Raw genomic sequence first — 24,006 nt, forward strand, 5'->3', positions numbered from 1 at the left:
TGGCGATATATCGCCAGTATTTTGGTCGCCAAGTTTGTCGCCAACTTGGCGACTTTTTTGAAAATCTGTTTTAATTTGGCCACTGTTGGTGATATTTAGAGAGTAAACTATTGAATCACATTAAAATGGCCAGAAATGGGATAATGACATTAAAGTGGATAAAGTGGAGTAAAAAGAAGTCATATGATGCACACATCAACTCGTTTTTGGTTATAATATTTTAAATATGAATTTTTGTCTGTCATAACTTCCACAACAGATATGAAGTTTTGATAAACATGTTTGACCAATCGCAAATGTATATTGTAGTTCAGTTTTTGAGAGAAGATAGCACACGCATTTAAAATATGTTTATCTGAACTTTTTTTATCATTTTTCTCACCCACGTTTGTGAAACAACAATTTCATTCGTCTTTAAAAACTTTTAACTTCCATGAGAAGACAGAATCTCACAACAACCTTGCAGCAAACGTGCTTTATAATATTTTTTTTTACATAACTTACCTAAATATTTACTTTTTCGACTTCGTTTAGTTTCAGATCTAAGTAATTTTAGTGCATTATATTTTTTTAATGAAAGGTAATCAATTTTCTAACAAGAGAAAACAAAATCAGTTGTCTTAGCATAATTCATCCACAATAGAAATCGCTTCAACTTTTCAGGGCAGCTATTTTTTTATAAAAACGTGCAGAAACAGTGAAAATATGAATAATTTTGCAAGGAGTTTATGAGCAATTGTTATTTTTAACTGTTATCAAATTCCAAACCGACCTTAAAATGTAAAACAACCACTTGCTTTTTATCTTCACTTATTTTTCCGAGAAATTCTAGCGAAAATATTTACAGTGGGAAAACCTCTTTTCAGTCAGTAGTTAACATTTATTATAACTCAGAAGTTTCATGAATAGCAGTCTTTAAAAACAATCTAACAAATAAGTGCTCCGCATCAATTAGTTTTCATTTGTAAATCAACAATTTGCAATTATAGTTGTGGCAAACCTAACCTGGCAGCGTTTGTATGATGTGATTAGGATCTGTGGGCCTTCACAATGCTGCCAAGTTAGGTTTTCCCCAGCTATAGCAATTTTAAACGAACTCAATAATAAATTCATTTATTTTCGAATTTTTAAGCAAATTTTTCCATAACTAAGTACAAAACCATTTCCACTCTTCCCCAAGTTAAACCCACAGAAAACCAAGGTCTTCAGTCTCGATTCTGCGGAACCCTAGGGTTCCATGTAACTTTCACAATGGTTCCATAAGTGATCACTTATAGCCTAATCAAAGAGCCAAAACTTTAGTAAAATTTTGATTGAATCACTGAATTCTTAATGACGGATTGTTTGTACATTCAAAAAATAATGAATATTTTTTATATATAATGAAATTCTTTCAATCGTTCAAATAGTTTTCATTAAAAAGCAATCACAGTCAAGTCAATAAAAAAAAACTTCTGTAATTAGTTTCTTTAGTTTAAAATATTGCTGGATTTGTTTCTTGTTCATAGAATATGCTTTATTAAACTAAACAATAAGAAACAACATCAGCTAATCGACCATTCCTTACCTTATATTTGTACTGTGATAAAGCAAAGATCAAAAAAAATTTTTTTTTTTTTTGTAAATTTCAGTAGGGTAAAGATTTGATGTCATATCTTTTTCCTGTTCTTTTACCAAGAGTTCCTTCAAGAAAACGGTACCCTCAAAGGGTACCCCAAAGCATAAAAGGTAGAATACCTCTGATTAAAACTATAGGCCTTTTACAAAATCATTTTTAGTTTTAATGTAATGATAATCGTTGTACATAGGAATAATTAAAAGAGTATGGATACTTCTGTTGAAAATTTAATTGAAAAAAACTTACCCGACACCAAAAGGTTTAACTTCAAACAGCGAGAAAGAAACTGGCAAAAATCTTACGATCCTTCCTCAGAACAAGAGCATGCGTGGACTAAATATTCACTCGGAATCCAAGAGAAACACACAATTTTCATAGAGTTATCTTTCGGCGTAGATTATTGTTGTAATAGTCCCTAGATCAAAGGGGATATGGAATTGGGCAGCGGCGGATGAAAACCGGACGGCAGTCGGCTCGCAAGTGATGATCGAACAAACACATATCACATGTTGCTGTCACATGATATCCCGTGGGTCCGACAGAATGTTAATTGTGCATTCAGTTGGTTGGATTGTGCCGACATTTTATTGGGTATTGAGTCACTCCACCCCCTTATAGTAGCGTGGTTTCCTTATTCATATCCTGATTAGACAGTACGATTTGTTACTTTTTCTTTAGGATTTTTTTTCCTTTAAAAATTTGCATCTTTTATTTACATTTGCAAAATTGGTGCTTGTCCCCCTATTGGCAGCATGATTGCGGGTGTAATGACGTAACTGTTTGTGTCACAGAACAAATGTTGAACTCGAAATCACCCTTTTAGATCGAAATACCCTTTTTCGCTCCTTTTAGTGCGAAATTCATTTTCAGGAAATTTTCAATTTAGTACCTGGTAAATTTGACACGCAGTATCATCACAAAATTATATTGTTTTCAGTGGAGTAGAGTACCTTCATACATACTATGTTTATCGCCATCTTCTTAATGTAATATATACATATACAGTAAAACCCCTCCTAACGGACACCTCTCAGATGTGGACACCCCTCTTATGCGGACAATTTTTAATTCCCCCATTTGGAAGCAGATAACATTATTAAACCCCTGTCCTGCGGACACTTCTCTACTGCGGACAAAAATATTTGTCCCGTTAGTGTCCGCGTTAGAGAAGTTTTACTGTATATATATATTCCCGATACTTCCACTGCTTTCCGAAATTTCTTTCTTAACACATTAAAAGAAGAATAACTTCAAGACGGAAGATAATATTTCTATAATTTCTATTACACTTCTCTAAAATACTTATTTTAAAAGAAAAAATAGGACATTTTTCTTCGCCCTAGATATTTTTTGCTAGAGAAGAAACTATATTTTGAATTCACATTTTCAGCGAAAATAAAAAAAAACCTAAAGCATAAAACCTCAGATCTTCTGAAACGTACAAAACTGCAGTTGTCAGATATTTAGAGCTAACAGCGAGGAAATTCTAAATTGGCAAAGAACCAATCTTGAGGTTCTTTGGACTAAACCTGTAAAAGAAGAAGATGATCCTAAAATAAATGATATTAGTCACAGCTGGGAAAAAAAAAGTTTGAAAAAAAGAAGGAAAGAAAAAAATAAACGTGCAAACGCGTAAAAAAAAAGAAAAAAAAAAGAAAGCAGTTAATTCATTTTTTGTTAATTCATTTTCTTTCCCCGACTTCCAATTGAAGTTGGCTCTAAATTTCTGCGCTAAGCAAGCACATCACATAGCATCCATATTTAGACTACTAGATCATTTCAGTAAACTAGCTCTCGACGATTTGCGGGGAAACAGTTAACTATTGACTTTCCGTGCACATAAAATCCTCATACATGCAATAGCCAATGATCGAGTAACGCTCCTGACGTCATCAACAATGAAACTCGCGCCATGGTATGATAATTTGTTATGTTTTGGTAATGTTTATGTAGGGAAAGGCTTTATTATGACAAGGCTGAACTGGATTCGGTCACTTAACTGTTTTACTGGTAAGACTCATTTCAGAGGAATGAAGAAACGAAAAAGTGGTCAACAGTGAACGCTATCTACTGGAGTTTAGGGTTCATCCAGTGGAGTTAGGGTTAAAATGTCAACCATCAAAATATTACCAAACTGGCAATTGCTTCGTTCAAATGGCGAAGCAATTTTCACCCGTCATGTCTTAACGGGCGGTTTTCTAGTTATTCAATGTTTAAAAAGAAAGAAAAAAAACTGAAAGCAAAATTTCTTTATTAGGCGCTGTCCATAAATGATGTCACGCTTTGAGGGGGACCGTGAAATTGTGAGTTTTTTTACTTCATTTTACAAAAAAGGAAATATTGTATTCGCGAAAAAATTTTCACCCAAAAATCGGCCTTAATTTTCATTTTGCTCACCCCCGAATGAATGTTGATTTTTTTTTTCAACCCGACCAAACGTGGATATGTGCCTAGGAACGTACAGCCACCGGAAATATCCATTTTGACGATCCCCGAGTTAATTACAACGAGTTTTCTCGGGAAGTCTATACGTACGTATGTATGTGCGTATGTGTGTATGTATGTCGCATAACTCAAGAACGGAATGTCCTAGAAAGTTGAAATTTGGTACGTAGACTCCTAGTGGGGTCTAGTTGTGCACCTTCCTTTTTGGTTGCATTCGAATGCTCCAAAGGGGGTCTTTTGCCCCTTTTTGGGGAGAAATCATTGTTAATTTCGATGTAAACTCAAGTGGTGTTATAATTTGGCGGACACTTGGCGATGTATCGCCAGTCTTTTGGTCGCCACGTTTTGTCGCCAACTTGGCGACAATTATTGCGATTTTTTTAAAATTTGGTTTTAATTTGGCTACTGTTGGTGATATTTAAAAAGTAAACTATTGAATCATATTAAAACTGCCAATAATGAGAAAATGACATTAAATTGGAGTAAAAGGAAGTCATGTGATGCACACATCAGCTCGTTTGGACTAGTGAGACAGAGAGGGTAACAAGAAATGTGATATCACGCATGTTAATGAACATGTTAATGAAAAACAGGGCGAAATATGACAAAAGGGTGTCAGTGTAAAACTTAATGACAAAGGGGGGAAGGAGGTAAAAATGTTTTTAAAAAAGTGAGACATAATTTATAGATAGCCCCTTAGTCAAAATATTCCACTCTTTTGAACGCTAGAAAACGCACTTAATAAATCCCTCAAACTTTTCAGTTCATAGTTTGTCTTTTCTCTACCAATAGTTAAAAATCTGAAGCTCAGCTTTTCTGTCTATAATACTATTTAACCTCTGTTAAAGAAACCGTAACAATACTGTTTGACCAGGGATTGTATGGAATTGGCAAACATCCAGTTAAGGCGACTCCATCTGAATGAGGGGAAAAAATAAAAAATTTATGTGCTTATTCCGCTTATTTGAATGAGACTCTGCTTAATTTAAAGGCTAACATACATCTGCAAAATCTGACATCCCTGAAAACTAATAGATGCTTCCATTTCCGCGTGTAAACCGGATGTTTGTCTTTCCATACAATCCGTGGTTAGACAGATTATATTCTTCTACAAACATCGGTCGACCTGCAATGTGTTTTCATAAAGGCCTGACCACCGCAATATGGTAATCTCGGTTATGTAGTTATGGTGTCTCCAACCTTCATTAATTTATACTCAGATTTCATTTCCTGAACTGTTTATAAGTGAATGTAACTTATTTAACGTTTTAAAAAATGCATTATGTTTGCATAGAACGTCTTCTATTGAAACAGAAAAGGAGAGGTTAACAATTCCCTAATGATATTTTTCTCTTTGCTACATGAATTTTCTTTGAAATACACGATTATTTAGTATAATAGCATCTTTTTTTTCTTGCGAGCAAACATGTATATTAATAGCAGATGAAATACATTTATTCACAAATTAGATCTTAGAGAAAATCTGATTGATTTCGAGCGTTGACTTCTCCCCCATTTTTTTTTCAATGGTTTTTCAATTTCAAACTATGTTCTCATCTGTAATTAATAAACAATACTTTGAACAATTGTTTATGTCTCTTTTACTGAATTTGACTGATAGAATGCTTATATGTTTTTGAAACGTAAATGCCTTAGCTGTTTTAAAATTGACTAAAATAAAGACCTTTCTTTCTTTTTTCCCCTTGTTCTTTTCACCAGTACCTCTTTTCCTACTTTATTTTCGTAGCTTTTTTCGTCTTTTTTTGATATGACTTCAAAGCTTAGTAACATATACATGGCTGCAGGGCTCAAAAGAAGCCATCAATAGTCACATTTTGCTCCAATAAAATCATTCGGCTACCACAATTTTACACAGTCGTCTTTTTTTAACCAAAATTTAAATTCGTTCTTTAAATCGATTTCTCGTTTTTCTTTTTTGGATTTGGATCAAACGTCAGAGATATACAATCTTTGTCTTTTTTTTAGTTTTTGCTTGTGATTTCTTTTCCAAAATGATGTTATTGGCTCTTTAATGATCCAATCAAATGTAAAACTAGGGGAAAGGCACCAGTAACAGGCGGGTAAAACTGATGTTGCTGTGGCCTATGAATACGGTGCAACCATCTAGTTTTATCTGAGGGAATTTTATGAGTCAGTTGGTATTTTTAAGGCAGTGGGGGAAGGTTATGAACAGTCACCGCGAGGTCTGCCGGTGTTTCATGTTCATTTAAATTAAATAAGGCTTTAGCTCTAAAAATAAAGAACTTTTGCACATTTTGAAGAGAAAAGGGGAATTGTTTCCATTACTCATCCTTTCCTCATCCTATCTGCTACTGGATATCATCAGAATTGTCGGTGTCTGTTATTGAGGTTCGGACCTTTTTTCGAATTTGAGCAAATAGAAATGGAATTAAGTAATTCAGACGATGCAGAAGCTTCCAAACGTTACATGAGATGTAGTTACATGAGTGAAAAATAGTTACAAAAGTCTGAATGCATTAAAAGGCTCAGAAAATTAAGTTAACTTGAAAGTGACGTCTTTAGCATGTCTGTTATTGGTGCAGTCACCCTATGTTGATTTTGGAAAAATTTGCTTTCAGTGCGAAGATGTACTTTTCTCCACCTGACGCCACCTTTTAGCGTGAAGTCTAAGATTAAGCGAAGATATACTAAAGTTTCTCTGCATCATCCCACCTCTTAGCGTTACGCTGGAAAAAGATGCGCTTTCCTAACCTGTTTTTTTTTTTTTTTTTTTTTTTCATTTTTGAGTTTTATGACAATGGCTTGTGACAACGGCCCTCCTAAGTCGATCCACAGTGGATTTCCAGATGATACCCTGTTTCCATATTTGTTCTTTAGTGTTTGTAGAATTTCCAATCGCTGTAGTGTGAATTTTTACTTTTATATGAAGTAAGGGAGTTTGGGGCAAAATGAAAAGCGGGCAAAGTGATGTGGTGAAATATTTACTCTGCTTTTAGCGCTACCTATCTGATAATATTTTAACATGTAGTACAACATGTAATCTATTCCAGTCGAGAAATACTTATCTCTGAAGATCAAAGCATATGATAATACAAGCAATTTTTGAAACTTGATACTCATATTGTAATATTTTGCTGTAAATCAAAAATTATTTTTCTTATTAAATGATTAAGTTCTTGTTGTTAACTTTTATTTTATTTTATTTTATTTATTTATTTATTTTGAGGCCTACTAATATTCGGTGCTGTATTTGTTTATTTAACATTAAGCTTAGTTTTACTTTGAATATTTTGTACAATTAGTCAAGTGCAAGCGGGGCAAAATGGATGGGATGAATTGAAATTGTTCATTTCGTTTCTTTTTCGCTCAATCATTTATTATACCTCTTACTTATTCATTTATTTCAAAATTCACTTCTTTCAATAATTCACATGTTTTTTCATTCGTTAACGTATTTTCTTATTCATTCACTATTTTATTCACTCAGTTATTTTTTTTATCATGAATTGATTAATTATTTCATTCATCTATTCGTTTATTGCTTCAATTCATTTCTTTATTCACTTTTTTAGTTACTCATCCATTTGAGCAAAAACATTTTTAATTTTCAACTAGAAACTATTTTATCAGAAAAATATTTCATTTTTCACTTTGCCCCATGAAAAAAATGGAGAAAAATCCGCCCTCCCCCCTGTTTTTAAAGACTCAAATTTGCTGCCAAAAATTAAATATATTCTTTCAATACAAATATCATTTTAAAATAGTTTTTTCTTTGTATACCGTAATTTTTTCAATAAATTTCCAATTTGTTCATTTGAAAAAATTAAGTTTTCTTAACTATTTCAGTTTGCGTTTGCCCTACATTCCCTTACTAGTAAAAAATGGTTAACGATCATTTTATATTTTTTTCGATGAGCGCTAATGAAAAAAAAAATATCTGCAAGTAAATGGCATTCTCAATTTCTCAAAGGTTTTTAACAGAAACTACTTTTCAAATAGTGTTCGCTTACGTGCCCATAGTTTTGTCAGAAGGCTGTGATGTTTTGCGATACTTTTTAACAAATATTAAATTGTCGTAACATTTTTCAGACTGCAGGTTTGCCTAAGCAAACTGAATTATTTTAAAATTAAGCCCAAGTTGAAGATATTGCAACCCAGCCAAAACAGTTAGATTCCAATGACTCCTAATTTTTATATCTTAATTTGGAAACTTGCAATTCAGGGAAACTTCACAGGAGCGATTACCCACAGCACAATTCCGGTAAAGGTTGACCATGATTCCGAATTAAGAGAGGTGATCGCTCAGAGATACAGTGGAGTCAACATTGGATTATGTACTTCAATAACTTAAACAAAATTGTGCGGTAATTAGTAAAAAATTCTTTGAACAATTGTTTATGCTTTTATTTACTGACTTTTACTGATAGGAACGATTATACATTTTTGAAAGAGAAATGCTTAGCTGCTTTAAAGTTTGACTTGAGTATGAACGTGAACCTTTCTTTCTTATTCTTCCTTTTTTCCCCCAACCAACGTAGTTTCGTATTTTACTTTTTAATCACGAAGGAAGGCATTTATATCACCGTCTTAAACATTCTGAACTTACGATGAAGTTCATTTATTTGAAAGTTAGCTGGACAAGAAGGGGGCGCTGTCATCATAGGGTCTATCTAATGACAGACGTCATTAGATACTCTTTTCCCAGTGACGTACCTAGCATGGGTGACACTCGAGGCTGTAATTTGTGGTGTCAACTCCCCCTCCCCCTATAGACGCAAAAGGAAAACAAAACTTTATGTTAACATGAAAACATGGAATTCATGCAATTTTCAGAAACAATTAATTACATTTGGGTCATAATGAAATTTTATGTAGGCTAATGTAATAAAAAAAAAGTGTGGGGTCCGGGGGTTTACCCCTCCCCCCGGGAAATTTTCACATTTGTAGTCGTAAAAATGTATTAGCTTCATATTTTTCAAAAACTTGCCATTTCACTTAGGGTGTATTCACTTTAGGGACCCCCAGACGGGTGACAACCGGAGCGGACCGCCTCTCCCCCCCCCCCCCGAAATGACGCCACTGCTTTTCCTGATATCATGTAAATGCCAAAAGGCTTAAAAGTCTAAGATCTTTATTCTAGTGTTCTAAGGCTTTTAAGCGGAAAAAAGAACTAAATTGGAGGATAAGCAAAGAGGAAAAAAAAAAAAGAAAAAATTCAGGTAACAGGTATATCGGATCAATAAAACAGAGGGTTGCATGGTTTCTCCTATAGGAGTTTTTGCATTGTGTCCATTAGGGAAAAAATCGGAGCCTTGGAAAATCTGTTGGGAACAGCGGTGATGACTGTATACTAAAGGCTGCTTATAGAAGTTTCACAACTACAGTTTCATTTCAGTGTGCTCCAAAATATAGGGTGTCCCAAAACGACCACATTAACTCTGCACAGCAAGACTCCTCGTTGGGGGAGTATACATAAAAAATGCTCAAAGCTCAAAGAAGCGTTCCTGGTGTTCCCATTGTTTACGAGAAAAATACGAAAAGCAAAGTATGACGTCACTTCCGGTGCAAGAAAAAACAAAATATCAACAGCAGTGTACGTACATTACGTATAATAACAAATACCTGTAATGACGTTTTAAACAATTACGTCTGGCAAGGTATGTAAATACTGTTGTTGATGTGTCTAATAAAGTGTTTTTTACTTGCACCGGCAATGACATCATATTTTGTTTTTCGTATTTTTCTCAGTAAACTATGGATCGTACAGGAACGCGTCTCTGGGCAGTTTTTATGTACTATCAACGAGGAATCTAGCTGTGTAGAATGTATGCGGTCGTTTTGGTAAACCCTGTGTTTCACGCAGTTAATACGTATCAAAGCAAAGCAAACCTCCGCTTTAATTTACTTATTAGAAAACGGAATTGAAAAATCAGTTCGCTTCTCGAGACGATAAAGCATGAACTCCTTCCGAACCCTTTTATTTACAAACAGGCAAACGATTTTTATTCACATTCGCCAGTCCATCCCCGTGGATCAATTCTCACGGCCTCCACAGGCCGGGGTCGATTGCTCGAAATGGGCCTTCATTTCCGGAGCTCCAAATTTTCGCGCGCCCGACTGATGCTGATGAACCACCGCGTCGTCCGACTTCCTCTCTCGCCGCTTAATGGCCCTCATTAAACAGCGCCGGCCTTGAAATCCCTCTTGACGTCAAGAGAATTCCCTGACTGCTTGTCTATATGTCACACGCGGAAGTACGAGCGCATCTTGAGGAAGTTCCAGCCGTTGTGTTTTAGAGCAAATGCGACATTTCTGATCCCTTCCCTCTCCTCCGATTCACCCGCATCCGAAGATGAGGGAAGGAATGATTGCTCATCCCGAAACAACACTCTGTCTCAAAAAGAGCTACAAATAGAAAAATGGGAAGAAAATGGAAACACTTTGTTGAAATGTTAAGCATTTTCACAGGTTATTGGACAGACGAAGAGGCAATGCAATAGAGGCGAATACAGAAATAGTTTTTGCGAGGGGCATCGGAGAGTACCCCCCCCCCTCCTATAATTTTCAGAAAAAGAGTTCTAATGAGGTTCGTTGAAATAGTTTTTATGATCTATTGGTAAGGTTCCTTTCGTAAATTAATAGTGGACTGTATGTTAAATGGGGAGATTATAAAACTTCTGTAAAATACTTTTATTAAGTAATTAAAATATAATGTATAAACAAATCTCGGTGCGCCAGCACATCTGCACCGGCTCTTAAGGTAATGACTGCCTCGCACAACCAGACATGCGAGCTTTTATCAGCCACGAGGGCGCCACTGGCACATCCTTTCGAGTTGAGAAGCAACATCTATTAAACAAAATCAGTTCAAAATACAGAAATATTATATATTAATTTACTTCGAATGTGGACGCAAAATATCTTTTTTTATCATTTTAAGCCAGGTGAATAGTAAACTCTACATAATTTCTCCCAAACACTAAAAATGAGCGGTCTTTATACAAAATGTTGTCATAAAACGATTATAACACATTAACATAATCTAATTCAAAATACAGAAACATTATACAATACAAATTTACTTCGTTTATGGACGTAAAATATCTTTTTTTTTTATCATTTTAAGCCAGTTGAATACAAAATGCAAAATTTACAAAACCCATTATTCAAAATATTTTCATCTCTACCTAGTATAAAATGAAGTCTCCAAAAAGTGTCTGTTTGTTTGAACGTGCAAAAACTCGAGAACTACCCGGCCGATTTCGTTGAAATTTTCACAGTATCTTTCTTTTAGCACCGGAAAGGTTTACAGACCATGGATGTAGGAATAACTTTTTATTAGTAAAGAAAATAGTATTTTAAAACCAGTTGATCATTCATTTGTCACTTTTAATTAACTAAAAACATTACTCATGCAATTAGTTTATTCTTTGGAAATTTAAAGCTTAAAATATAATTGTTTTGAGCAGTTTTTTTTTCTTAGGTAAGCAATAAAAACTCTCATATCAATTTGAGCGAAAAAAGTAAAGCACGCGAAATTTTCGCCCGAGTGATACGAGTCTTTTTTCCCCTTTCTCACCACCCAACATGGCCGCCGCTCTCTCACAGTTATACGTCAAGCGCGACAATGGGAGTAGATACGGTATGTTCCCTCCTGTACTCCTACCTCCATGTTGCAGACCGGTTCGAAAAAAATTCGATGAGTAGTTCTTTTTTTATTACAATTTAGGACCAATTTTCACATAAATTCCTAAATATAGGGGTGAAATATTACTTGCACAGCATACTAATATTACATATCGTTGGAAAGGGTAAACTACGCAATTTGTTTCAATGCTCTAACCTAATTACGGCGGGAGGTATTTACGTTTTTAGCTCGAATTTTTTTAGGCTTAGCTGAAATTTAGGCACTACTTTCTACATTAAATCTATCAATAAAAAGTGAAAGAATTGTCCCACAGTTTTCCTTTTGACACCATTGGAAAAAGTGATATAATTTTTACTCCAGATCCATCTCGAAAAACTAAGCTTCTATCTCGAAAGGAAAAAAAGTTACAAGCCTTTTTAAATCAAGTTCAAAAAACGCACTTCCATTCAAATTTTTAACCATTTTCTTTCGCACTTTAATTCCTTTAACTTATTTTATTTTGTGTTTCCATGGTTACGCTTTTTAAATCCATCTTTCTCGATTTAATTTCAAGGGAAATGTTGCATGATGTTCTTTTTTATTTATTTAAACCTGATTGTTGAATATACATCACTTGACACAATTTGTATTTTCAAGGTGGACCGGGCAAAGCCGGGCAACGCAGCTAGTAATGATTATAAGACATAGACATAATCTAATTCAAAGTACTGAAATTATATGCTTTCATTTACTTCGAATGTGGACGTAAAACACCTTTTTTTTATCATTTCAAACCAGTCGGGTACAAAACTCTGTCTAATTTCCTCCAAATGTTGTAAAAATGAATGGTCTTTATATGAAATGATGTCATATTATTTATAACACAAGTACTAGGTTATTAAACAGATCCATAGCCTCATGTTGAACTTGTATTAGTTAATCGTTTTCTAATGATCTTCACTATTGAATTCACTATTGAATTTTTATGTTTTTCACTCCTCGAAAATGAATTTCGTGCCTTAAGAAAATGCCAAGGAATATTTTCACGTTTTGATAACAACCGCTGAAGAGAATATTTCTCATATAAATGATTTTCAAGTACGAATATTTGTTATTAGTATTTAGAGAAAATGCAAAGAAGCGTTTGAAATGAAAGACTACTATTTGATTGCTATTGCAGTTACTTCATCTCTTATTAACTACGAGTTACTTAAAGATGTTTTTAAGTAGTATTCGCTTGCATTTTTTACGCAAATTTTCAGTTACTTGATAATAGTGTTTTTTTGAAATTTTCATTCAACTTTCCCAAAGTCAAAGAATTGTCTTTCTTTTAAAATATATATAAGGATACTTTCAGAGTTGTGCTTAATAAATTGATATCAATACGTTTAATAAATTTCGATAAATATTAAAATTTCACTTTTGTGCTGATAAAATAAATGATCTATCTTGTTTTGATATAAATACCTTTACCCGATTAGAAATTAATATTGGAATAGATAGAAAAAGAAAAACAGATTAGAGAGAAAAGTACGTTCAGGGTCAGATGCAAAAATATAGTCCTTAAATTGGAACTATTTACATAAACCTTTTATGCTCTGGTATCTGTTTTTAACTTAACGAAAGATTTCCGATATTTTGCTGTTCCACTGCTTTAAAATTAAGATCATACTGAAAGTCAAAATACAATTCATAGAATGCTCATCCTCATAACAAATTCCCAACTTTGTTTTTCTGTTTCTCTGGTTGTCTTGTATAAAGTCAAGGTTTTTCATGAACTCAGTATGATGAGTTTAGGTTCACTGGGTTATTTTCACACTTAAAAATTTTGCAGCAAACAAAATATTTGTATTTCAATGTTTTATTTCAATTACAGTTTGGTATTTGATGAACCCTTAGCATATTTATACATTTTCAGTAAACATTTTTGCTTTCAATTTTAAAAAATAGCCGCAAAAGTGTTGACGCACCATGATAGAGTAAAATGGGTCTTTACGCGAAAATGATGTTTATTTAGAATATTGGTAGATCTGTTTATTAAGGAAGAAACTACAATAAAGAGACACAAAAAATAATACCAAGCAATTTCATTTTCATATTTTAAAATAATGTTGTCAACGCAGATAGAAAATCTAATCTTCCAATATTTTTAGGCCCTTTCTACAATATCAAACTTCTTTTTTGAAGTCTTTATATCCAAAAGCTCACTATTTTGTTTAAAAAAGGCGTTCCGTAAAACCCTGAAATAAGCGTACACAGTAGAGTAGACCGAGGCACACGTTTACACATGGGGCACGTTTACGCAGTTACTGCTCCCTAGCAAATATCTTCACAAGTTTTTGAGCATCAGTCGAGTTTCGGTCCAGCATGCAGGAAGAATAATCTTTTTTTTACGAAGTCGAGTAAATTTTAAGTTGAACGCTTTGAAGCTTATTGTGAATAAATAATACTTAGTTAAGAAAGAACAAATACATAAAAATTAGTGAAATTGTATCCTTTTCTGAGAATTATATTTGTATGAACTGAAATGCTATAAAAAAAATTTTGCACGTAAAAAAATAAATCCAAACTTGACGACGGGGCAAGTTTACGCGCTGACGTCTGAGCAGCTTTACGCACGTTCTTACTGTGTCTTACTTCTAAACGTGCCCTGGCGCTTTTTTCGCTCCGAACTGTCTCAAAACTTTTTACCAATTTCAGGTTATTTAGCTTTCAAAATCACCATTTAATTTTTAGTTGAGTTTCAAATTCGTATCTTATAGCTTACAATGATGTAGTGCTATCTTCATACCCGTTCAGCTTTTACTTTATACACTATACAGTCTGTAATATGCTTTATTTTAACCATGGTAAGACATTACGTTCAAAACACTAACAGAACCAAGTTAAGTGTCAAAATAAATATGCGTAAACGTCGTGCCCCGTGTCCAGGGCAAGTTGACGCAACCGAGTTGGAATCAAAAATATTTTTTTTAACGGTTAAAAACACAAACTGAGCAACAACTGAATGTACCAATTTTGACCCCATTAACTGCTTCATAAAACCGCAATGTCTTAAGTTTCCTAAGTTAAAAAACATAAAAGTTAGAAAATTCATCGAAAAAAATCCGCGTAAACGTGCCCCGATCTACCCTACACTTTGGTATTTGATAAACCCTAAGCATATTTATATTTCAGTAAAAAAATTTCCGTCCAATTTTAAAAAATTGAAAGCAAAAATGTTCACTAATACCCCTAAAATTTAGAATATTGGTGGATCTGTTTATTGAGGAAGAAACTACAATAAACAGACACAAAAATATAATACTAAGCAATTTAATGTTTATATTTTAAAACGATGTTTTTAACGCAGATGGAAAATCTAATCTTCCAATAATTTTAGGCCTTTCTACAATATCAATCTGCCTTTTTTATCTTTACATCCAAAAGTTCATTTTTTTGCATTGAAAAAGAGGTTCCACGAAGCCTCAAAACACGTGTACACAGTAATCTACTAACTTTGTGCGATAAAACGTTATTTATTTCCTTTTATTTTCCTTTTAATTCGGGGTTTTTTCAATATTTTATTAGTATTTCCTCCCTTACTATCAACATGAGTGATTTTTTTCTAAATGTAATTATAGATTAAATTTTAAAGAACTGTAGCTAAGCTTTAACTATAACCTATTTCACCATATCCACAGTAAAACGAAAAAAAAAACGAAAAAAACATCATTTTCTTATCTGACTCCTTTCAGAAGATGGGATAATCTTCTGTCACAAGGAAATATCTATAATTTACCTTGTTATTTAATGAAATATTCCCCGTGTGGTGACTGGGGTACCTCAACGGTTACCATGTGGTAACCAAGGGGTCAGAATAGTCCCAACGTAGCCTATGCTTGTCTTAAAAGGCGACTAAAATAGGACTGGCCCTCCAGGTTGGGGGTTGGGCGCTGAGCTAACAACTCAGCCCCGTAAAAAATTACTATTGCTCAGAAATCTCAAGAAGCAAAAACCGAACTGCCATTACGGAAACGACCAGGAACGAATACGGACTTGAAAATTGGTATCAGGAATGTTCACTCCCTTTATAGAAGTGGAGCTCTTAGAAGTCTTATCGATGTGTTTAAGTCACTTTCACAATTCCAGATGGTGTGCACAAGAGGGGTCGCCCACCAACCAGATGACTCGACTGTGCCGAAAAGACTTAAAAACTGTTGGCCTCAGTGGATGGAGGAAATCTGTTTCTGACAGGGCGGGATGGAGGAAACTGATTCAGACGGTCTTGGCCTGCCCTAGGAAGTAGTGCCGAAAAACAAGAAGAATTTAATGAAATATAAAAGATTTCTAGAAGTTCGTTAATCGTGTGTTCTTTAAAGCAGCATCTGATGTTTATAAAACATTTCCTTTCAATTGTCATATTTATGAGAGAAACTTCTTTGCGATTAAAAATTATTATCAACAACGTAAGAAATATTATTACAGATTTTGGTGTTAAAAAAATGATTGAATTGTGTTTACATTCAATCAATATACAAGCTGATCCATTTAAACCCATGTCTCATTTTTCCTCACCCCACAGTATTATTTTTTAATTTCACTTTCATTTTCACATCAATTCTCCAACGCTGCATGAAACAAATTCCATAACGTTTCTCTCTCTCTCTCTTTTTGTCGCATTTAAAACGAACAAAAATTATTACAAGATGAAATTCATTAGAAGTTCATGTGATGACTAGATAACTCCAAATAACTAACAAGGCGCGTTTGAATCACCTAGAATTTTGATATCCATTGATCAATTTTTGGGAAATTTCGGTTCATTTTTTACTTTTTTTCATTACTTCATGTCTTTCGCTTAAAAAGTTACGTTAAAAAATGTCCACAGACAGTAATACAGAGCAACAAAATAAATATATCGCCTTTTTAAAGTTAAAAAAAAAAAAACATAAGAACTTAATTACATCTCCGCAAATTTTAATAGATTCAAACCGAAGTATTTAATTAATTTTGTTAATTTTTTCGAAAAATGTTTATTCAGGATTCATTTTGAGTTAAAATAATTTCTTCCCCCTTTGCAATTTCAGATTAATGTCTCCAAAGAAAACATTAAACTGTTTTTTAGTTTAGAGCTATTAAACGCTGAAGTAAAATTACTTTTCTTCAAATTTTATCATTGCTCAAATTCAAATTTCAGACGTCAATGAAAAATTAAATGTCGCTTAGTTTGAAAGTGAATTCTTAAAAGTGTAATTTATACTCACACATATATGATGTAGGACACTAACTTAACTTTATAGTAGCTTAACTTCTAATAAGATAATAAAAGTTTTAAAAATGTTCCTTACTGTAAGGTACTTTTGTAGGATAATTGCAATATTCTTATGAACCATATTTTGTTATTGTTTTGCATTTTCAGATGCAAGAAAAAACATTAATTTCTTTGAGTATGAAAGTGTAGTTTATATATTTCCTACATTTGTATGTTTAGATACTTACATACGAGAATGACACTTATTATAATTAATACACCTACATAAGTAAATTAATCGAAGTATTTAAAACTTTGTCAACAATCTGAGATATTAATGTATTTCAGCTCCGCTTAGCTTATTTAATTTACTTATTAAATTAACTTTTAAATGCTTCAAGTACTTAACTTAAAATGGGGACGTTTCCAATATTTTAAAAGTATATTTTTTTGAAAAACATGCTTAAAAACATAGGATCTAACCTTTTTTTAAATAATTTGTTTAACTTTAATGTTTTCAAAAAAATTCTTAAATCGGAGATCTTTCATTGTTTACATTTCTTGCCGATGACATCACAAATGATGAAATTCCATTCTGTGTTGCCATTCACAGAGCAAAATGTTTAATTCTCATCTTTACTCACGTGTATTGGCAACGATATGGTTGATAGCAATCGTAGAGAGCAATTTTAATTCGCTTCTTGATTATCATAACGTGGAAACGCGGTACAAAGATGCGCTATAAAGCATCATTCTAGACCAAGCCTTGTTTGAAAAATCGGACATTTAAAAAAATTAATTAAAAAATAAGTGTTGGGAAAATGAAAGAATTTTTTTGGTTCCTGGTTTTTTTTTTGCTTATTCTATCAATTTCAGTGACTAAAAGTACTATTTTTGACTGAAGAAAACAACCCCATTATTACAAGTTGATTGTTTTGTCTTCTGGTCTAAAATTTGATGTTTTGTTAAATAAAACGCTCGATTGTGATCATCATAGTAGTATTTCGTTAAACATTATCTTTCATTTGATCACTTTTTTTTTTCAGTGAGTCAATCCTGACTAAAAAATAAGTAGATGATGTCGTGTATCTCGTGCATATATTTCTCTTTGAATGATGAAATTCCACTCTCATCTTTGAAAAAAATCATTAAAATAATAAGAAGAAGAATCAGTTTCTGAAGTTCGTACTTGAGTGTTTACATCTTTTTTCTTTTACAAGATAGAATATTTTTCTGGTATTAAAAGTTCTAACAATTTTGTGTAATACTGCCGCGGGCAGGTAAATGGCAGCATCTGCAGGAATAAGTTTTCGGGACATTTGAAGAAATGTGTGTTGGATTCAATATTGACAATAGGAAAATGTTGGAATGGGGTCGTTTCCAAAATTTTAAAAGTATTTTTTCTGAAAGAGCATGCTTAAAAACATAGAATCTGACCATTTTTAAAATAATTTATAATATTTTTAAAAAATTACTTAAATCGGTGCTCTTTCATCGTTTAACGCTTCTGTCGATGACATCACAAATGATGAAATGCAATTCAGTGTTGCCATTCACGGTTCAAAATATTTAATTCGCATCTTTACTCACGTGTATTGGCAACGATATGGTTGATAGCAAGCGTAGAGTGCAATTTTAATTCGCTTCTTGATTATCATAACGTGGAAATGCTGTAGAAAGATGCACCATAGTGCATCATTATTGACGTCATAAAGACCACACCTTGTTTGAAGAATCGGACGTTTTAAAAAATTAATTAAAAAATAACTGTTGAGAAAATGAAAGTATTTTCTGAGTCCATGTTATTCTTTTTTTTTTTTGCTTATTCTATCAATTTCAGTGACAAAAAGTATTACTTTTGACTGAAGTGAACAACCCCATTAGACTTTTTTTCGCTCCTTTTTTTTTCGACGGAAACCAAATAAACAAACTTGTATAATAAAGCTAACGTACAATCGATGACAAAAATGCAAAAGAAAAAAAAAGAAAAGAAAAGAACAAAAATTGCAGTTTACTGTCCTTTACCTGTCCACGGCAGAATAGTTCTCTTTTAGTTATCTATTTTATCTTTTAGTTTCTGAATGCTTGACGTTTACTGGTTGTGTATTCCAGATCAATTCAGTTTCCCTAACACTTTTCCATAATAACAACATAAAAGTTTCGGGTATCAAAACTCAAACTGTTATGCGTTCATTTAAAGTTATCATTAAAAAAATACTTCTATTTTATTTAACATTTATCAGTGACTTATACTGATGTTTTAATATCGTTTTAAATGTATTATCAAATTCCATTTGTGTAATAACATCATTTTGTACAACTTTTTAAATTTCAATTTTTCATACGAGGCAGTAAGAAGCAAAGGGTTGTAAGTGGACATTTTCAAGTTTTAAGTAAAACGCGTTTAAAGGTTCCCTTATCCTAGGTAGGCTTTCAATGAAATTTTCTTTCTAAACCATGCTGTTTCGCAGCAACTACCAGGGATACTAGTACTATCTCTTGCCCCAAAACAGAGATGTTCACCTACCAATGTGAACTGGTTATCTCCAAGTTTTTAATTTTGCCATTTACAACCCTTTGCTTCTCACTGCCTCATATATAATATTACTTAAACACAATAGTCGCCAATAAAAATTAAAGTATTTATAAAAGGCAATAAAAGTTGGTTTCTAAACAAAGAAAATAATTTCAATACATTCAATGAAGACAGATCATAAATTAGTAGAAAAGATTTAGTAAAAATGTTTTTCAAACAAAATTAAAATGCAAATGTATATTTTATTGTAACACACCGAAGTCAGGTAAATGTCGACATCCTTCAATGAATGTCAACAATCGCAGAGCAAATGCATCTGCGAAAGACCGAATATTTAATCATATCTTTACACATTGACCCGTGAACGTTGACATTGGCTATTTACAGTCTTTCACAGGAACATATATATATATATATATATATATATATATATATATATATATATATATATATATATATATATATAGACAGATAGTATTAGTTATACAAAAGCAAAATTTCTGTTCAAACACGTACTTATAACTCTCACGCATAAAAAAGGTAAGAAAAAAAGTAACCCCATCAGAATCCTATTTCTATGGAATATATTTTTCTTATTCTTTAAAAAAATTAAATTACAGAAAAGCAGTTGATATGTTTTACACGAAGTAGAAACATTATAAAAATAGTCCAGTTAAAAAAAGTAATGGATGTTTCATTAACTTTTCAGCCAGAAAAAAAAGTTATATTCCTTCCTCTCAGAAATTAAAAATTTCCTTGACTTTTCCAGGATTTCTAGGTGAGTGGACACTGTGTTCAAAGGATGCTGAAAACGGATAAAATGACAAAAATAATTCAGAAAAAAAAAATTAATGACTTTCTAATAAATGGCTTAATAAATTGAAATAAAACACCAACAAATTGCATTTAAACTTTTAATAACGAAAACAAAAGTTATATATTATTAATATGTAGAACGCTTGTGTCAACAGAACTGCTTGTTTAAACCAAAAACTATTTGAGACATTACCCAATTCCAATCGTTTATTTTTAACACGAAACATAATCGCTAGAGAATTTTACTCACACATTGCTTCTCTTTTTGATATTAAAATTGTGGTTTAATTGATTATGATTTTGAGATTATTGCTTACTTCTAGTCCGGACTTATATTAATTTCTATTTCATATTTTGTAATCTTTACTAATAATAAAGCTGAAAGTCTCTCTGTCCGGAAGATGTCTGGATATCTGGATGTCTGTAGGATGCCTGTGACGCGTATAGCGTCTAGACCGTTTGGCCGATTTTCATGAAATTTGGCACAAAGCTAGTATGTAGCATGAAGGTGTGCACCTCGAAGCGATTTTTCAAAAATTCGATGTGGTTCTTTTTCTATTCCAATTTTAAGAAAAAAAAATATCATAAGATGGACGAGTAAATTACGATGTTATCATAACGTGGAATCGTAACATGGGCACAAGAGAATTGGCGAGATACGAAATTATCATAACGTGGAACCGTAAGATGGGTACCAGCCAACTGGTGAGAAAATTCACCATACATTGTTTGTAAATATACAGGCGAACCAAAAGACCTTTTGATTTTTCTATTACGGGCAAAGCCGTGCGGGTATCACTAGTATTTTATAAAAGTATATTTAAGTTTTAAAACAAAATCTGCTTTTCTTTTAAATTTCAAAAACTTTTTATACCATTTCCCCAAAACATTTTTTTTTTTGCAATAAATTTATGCTGTTACTATAAGAGTTGTTTCCAGAAAATAAATATCAGTCAACGGTATGAAATCAAAAGCTTTAGCTTTGATGGATAATTAAGAAACTGAGACAAAAATTTAGTCTTTGATTACATTCTTAATGTTACGTATCAATCACGGATCTGAGAAAACAAAAGAGCAATCTGCAGCCTCAAAACTTCATGTTTAATAAAATTAAAAACAACAACGTTTTATCGCACAAAACTTGCTGTTTACTGCTGACACGTGTTTCAGCGTGACAAGGAGCGCCATTTTCAATGCAAAACAAGTGAGCTTATGGCCGAAAAGATGTCCGACAGAAGATTTCGTTGGATGTCTTTTCATAAATAAGCTCAATTCTTTTTCATTGAAAAAGGTGTTTCTTGTAATCCTAAAACACGTGTCTGCAGTAAACTGCCAGTTTTGTGAAATAAAACGTTGTTGTTATTATTTTTTTTCTGCACAAAAGTATTTATTTATTTCTGTTTCATATTTAATATTCTTTTCCTATCCGAATGTCTATTAAACTATTAATATGAAGTTATATTTGTTCGTGGAAAAACGAATCTAAACCAATGACAATTTGTATTAGTAATTGCTGCAATAAAACAAGGAGGTAAAAGATAATTTTTTGAAACATAATCAGGTAAAAAAATATAAAAACACTAAAAATGCTTAAAACAAGAGACATTGTAATAGCAAACTATAGAAAAATCTAGTTTCGGATGCAAATTTATGTGAGTCTTTAGCTGAACTGAAGTATATGCCGTTATATTTTAAACAAAAGTATGGAAGAGAAGAATCAAAAAGCGAAAAATATATTTACACAATTAAAGTGATAAAAACTGAATTGCCTCCCACAACATTATAAAATTAGGTATTTAAATTCTTACAAAACAAGGTAAATATTTTCATTAATACAAGAAACACCTTCTTTTGATAAAAAGTAAAATGTATTTCCCAATGCACAGATCATTAATTCTGTGGAAATATTTTACCACAATATTAAACATATGCCGAGTCCTTAAATGAAAAAATATCATCAGGTGGTCTATGATAAATTGAATAGAGTAGACAAGCGTTTCTAAAATTGCGTTCCGCAAAACCCCAGGATTTCATGGAGATCAATCAAAAGGTTCCGCGTTCTTTTTCTAAAGTAAAATACTCACTTCAAAATTCGATTAAAATAAATTCTGAGTGAAGCATTCAATCGGTATTTTCCGAATAAGCAGCAGAGAAAACATCAAAATCAATTTTATATTGCAAACTCAATTGCCATAAGTATGAATGTATGACCTGTGTCTATGTTATTACAAGTACACGAATACAACATTTTTATTCAAATGACATTTAATTAAATCTTTCTTAAATGTTGCCTTTCTTTTTTATCTTTAAAATGTCCGATTTCGGAAATAAGGCGTGGTCTTTATGACGTCAGAAGTGATGTACTTAGACGTTCTACTCCATTAGCGACCTGAATGTTTACACTTTGCAGTCAACCGCATTGCCAGTACATGAGAATAAAGAAGCGAATTAAATATCTCTCTATATGCTTGCTGTCAACAGTGTTGCCAGTACATGTGTGAAAAAGAAGCGAATTAGATATTGCGCTTTGATACTAATGGCATCAGTGAATGGCATTTCATCACTTGTGATGTCATGCGCGGAAGCGTAAAAAATGAAATTGAATCTGTGCACCGATTAAAATAATTGTTAAAAAAGCTTTTTCAAAATATTTTTAAAAATAGTTACATCCTATATTTTGGGATTATACCGGATCGAGTTCAGCCTTGTCACGATAAAGCCGTTCCCTGCATGTTAAACATTACCAAAACATATTATAAAATTATCATGCTGTGGCGCGAGTTTCATTCTTGAAACTCGCGAGTTACTCGATCATTGGTTATTATTTATATGAAGCTGGCAAACTACTTTCTTAAACGGTATTTTCTTCGTTAGGTTCGAAAATCTGAACAATTTGAAAATCCGAACTACTTATGGTCCCGAGTAGTTCAAATATTTGACGTTCTTCTCTACTCTGGGTTATGAGATCCTTTTTGTAACTCTTCTCTAAGCAATTTTCAGAACAGAACTTTTGTCAGAGTTCCATGTGGAGTTCAAATACAAAAATCACGATAATATTTAGAATGTTAAAGATAAATTTATTTTATTATGCTACATTCAATTCAAAAGAAATTTATCATTTGACAATAATGATAAAAAATAATTCCTGCTTGCAAAATATTTATCAAAAATGCCATTAATAATAAATAAGCAATGGTAACTTTTATTTTCTTTGGTAATTTTATTTATTTTTTTGAAAAAGCAACTTCAGTTATTGTATATTAATGATAAGTATAAGAAGCTTATACAAATGGTAATTCATATTAGTTACCTGTGAAGAAATTTCAAACAGCAATAATTTTATTTAAATCTTTCCATAAGAAGAAAAAAAAGCAAATCTCGCTAAATATAAATTAATTTGCAATTTAGTTATTGTGATAATGTGTCGTTTACATACTTTATAAGTGCTCTCTGTGCATATCCAGAGTGTCCAGGCAATAGTAGTCCATTTCTTGCCACTTTGAAAAATGGCTTAAAATCACGAGTTTATGCACGTTGTAAAGAATGACTTCAATCTTTTAGCATTGCTTCATATTCTCTTCAAGTGGCTTAGCATAATATCTTCAAATAGGCGAAAGAATGTTTTTCAATCCTAGTAGAGCATTCAAACAATATCTTTTAATGAAATCCATAAAAACTCTTGGTGGTTTGATGGAAATTCGTAAAAAAAAAAAAAAAAAAAAAAAAAAAAAAAAAAAAAAAAAAAAAAA

At 32.5% G+C, this 24,006-nt stretch overlaps 1 protein-coding gene across 1 annotated transcript in view; it reads right to left on the reverse strand.

The window, feature by feature from the left end:
- The window catches only part of LOC129215990 (excitatory amino acid transporter-like), a 126,505-nt gene extending 124,411 nt beyond the window's left edge, over positions 1-2,094 (reverse strand). Inside the window, exon 1 of the mRNA XM_054850121.1 lies at positions 1,865-2,094. The gene's annotated coding sequence lies outside the window, so the exon portion shown is untranslated. The remainder of the gene's footprint in view (positions 1-1,864) is intronic.
- Positions 2,095-24,006: the final 21,912 nt, after the last annotated feature.

The sequence above is a fragment of the Uloborus diversus genome, chromosome 2, assembly GCF_026930045.1.
Source record: "Uloborus diversus isolate 005 chromosome 2, Udiv.v.3.1, whole genome shotgun sequence".
Classification (NCBI taxonomy): Eukaryota; Metazoa; Arthropoda; class Arachnida; order Araneae; family Uloboridae; genus Uloborus; species Uloborus diversus.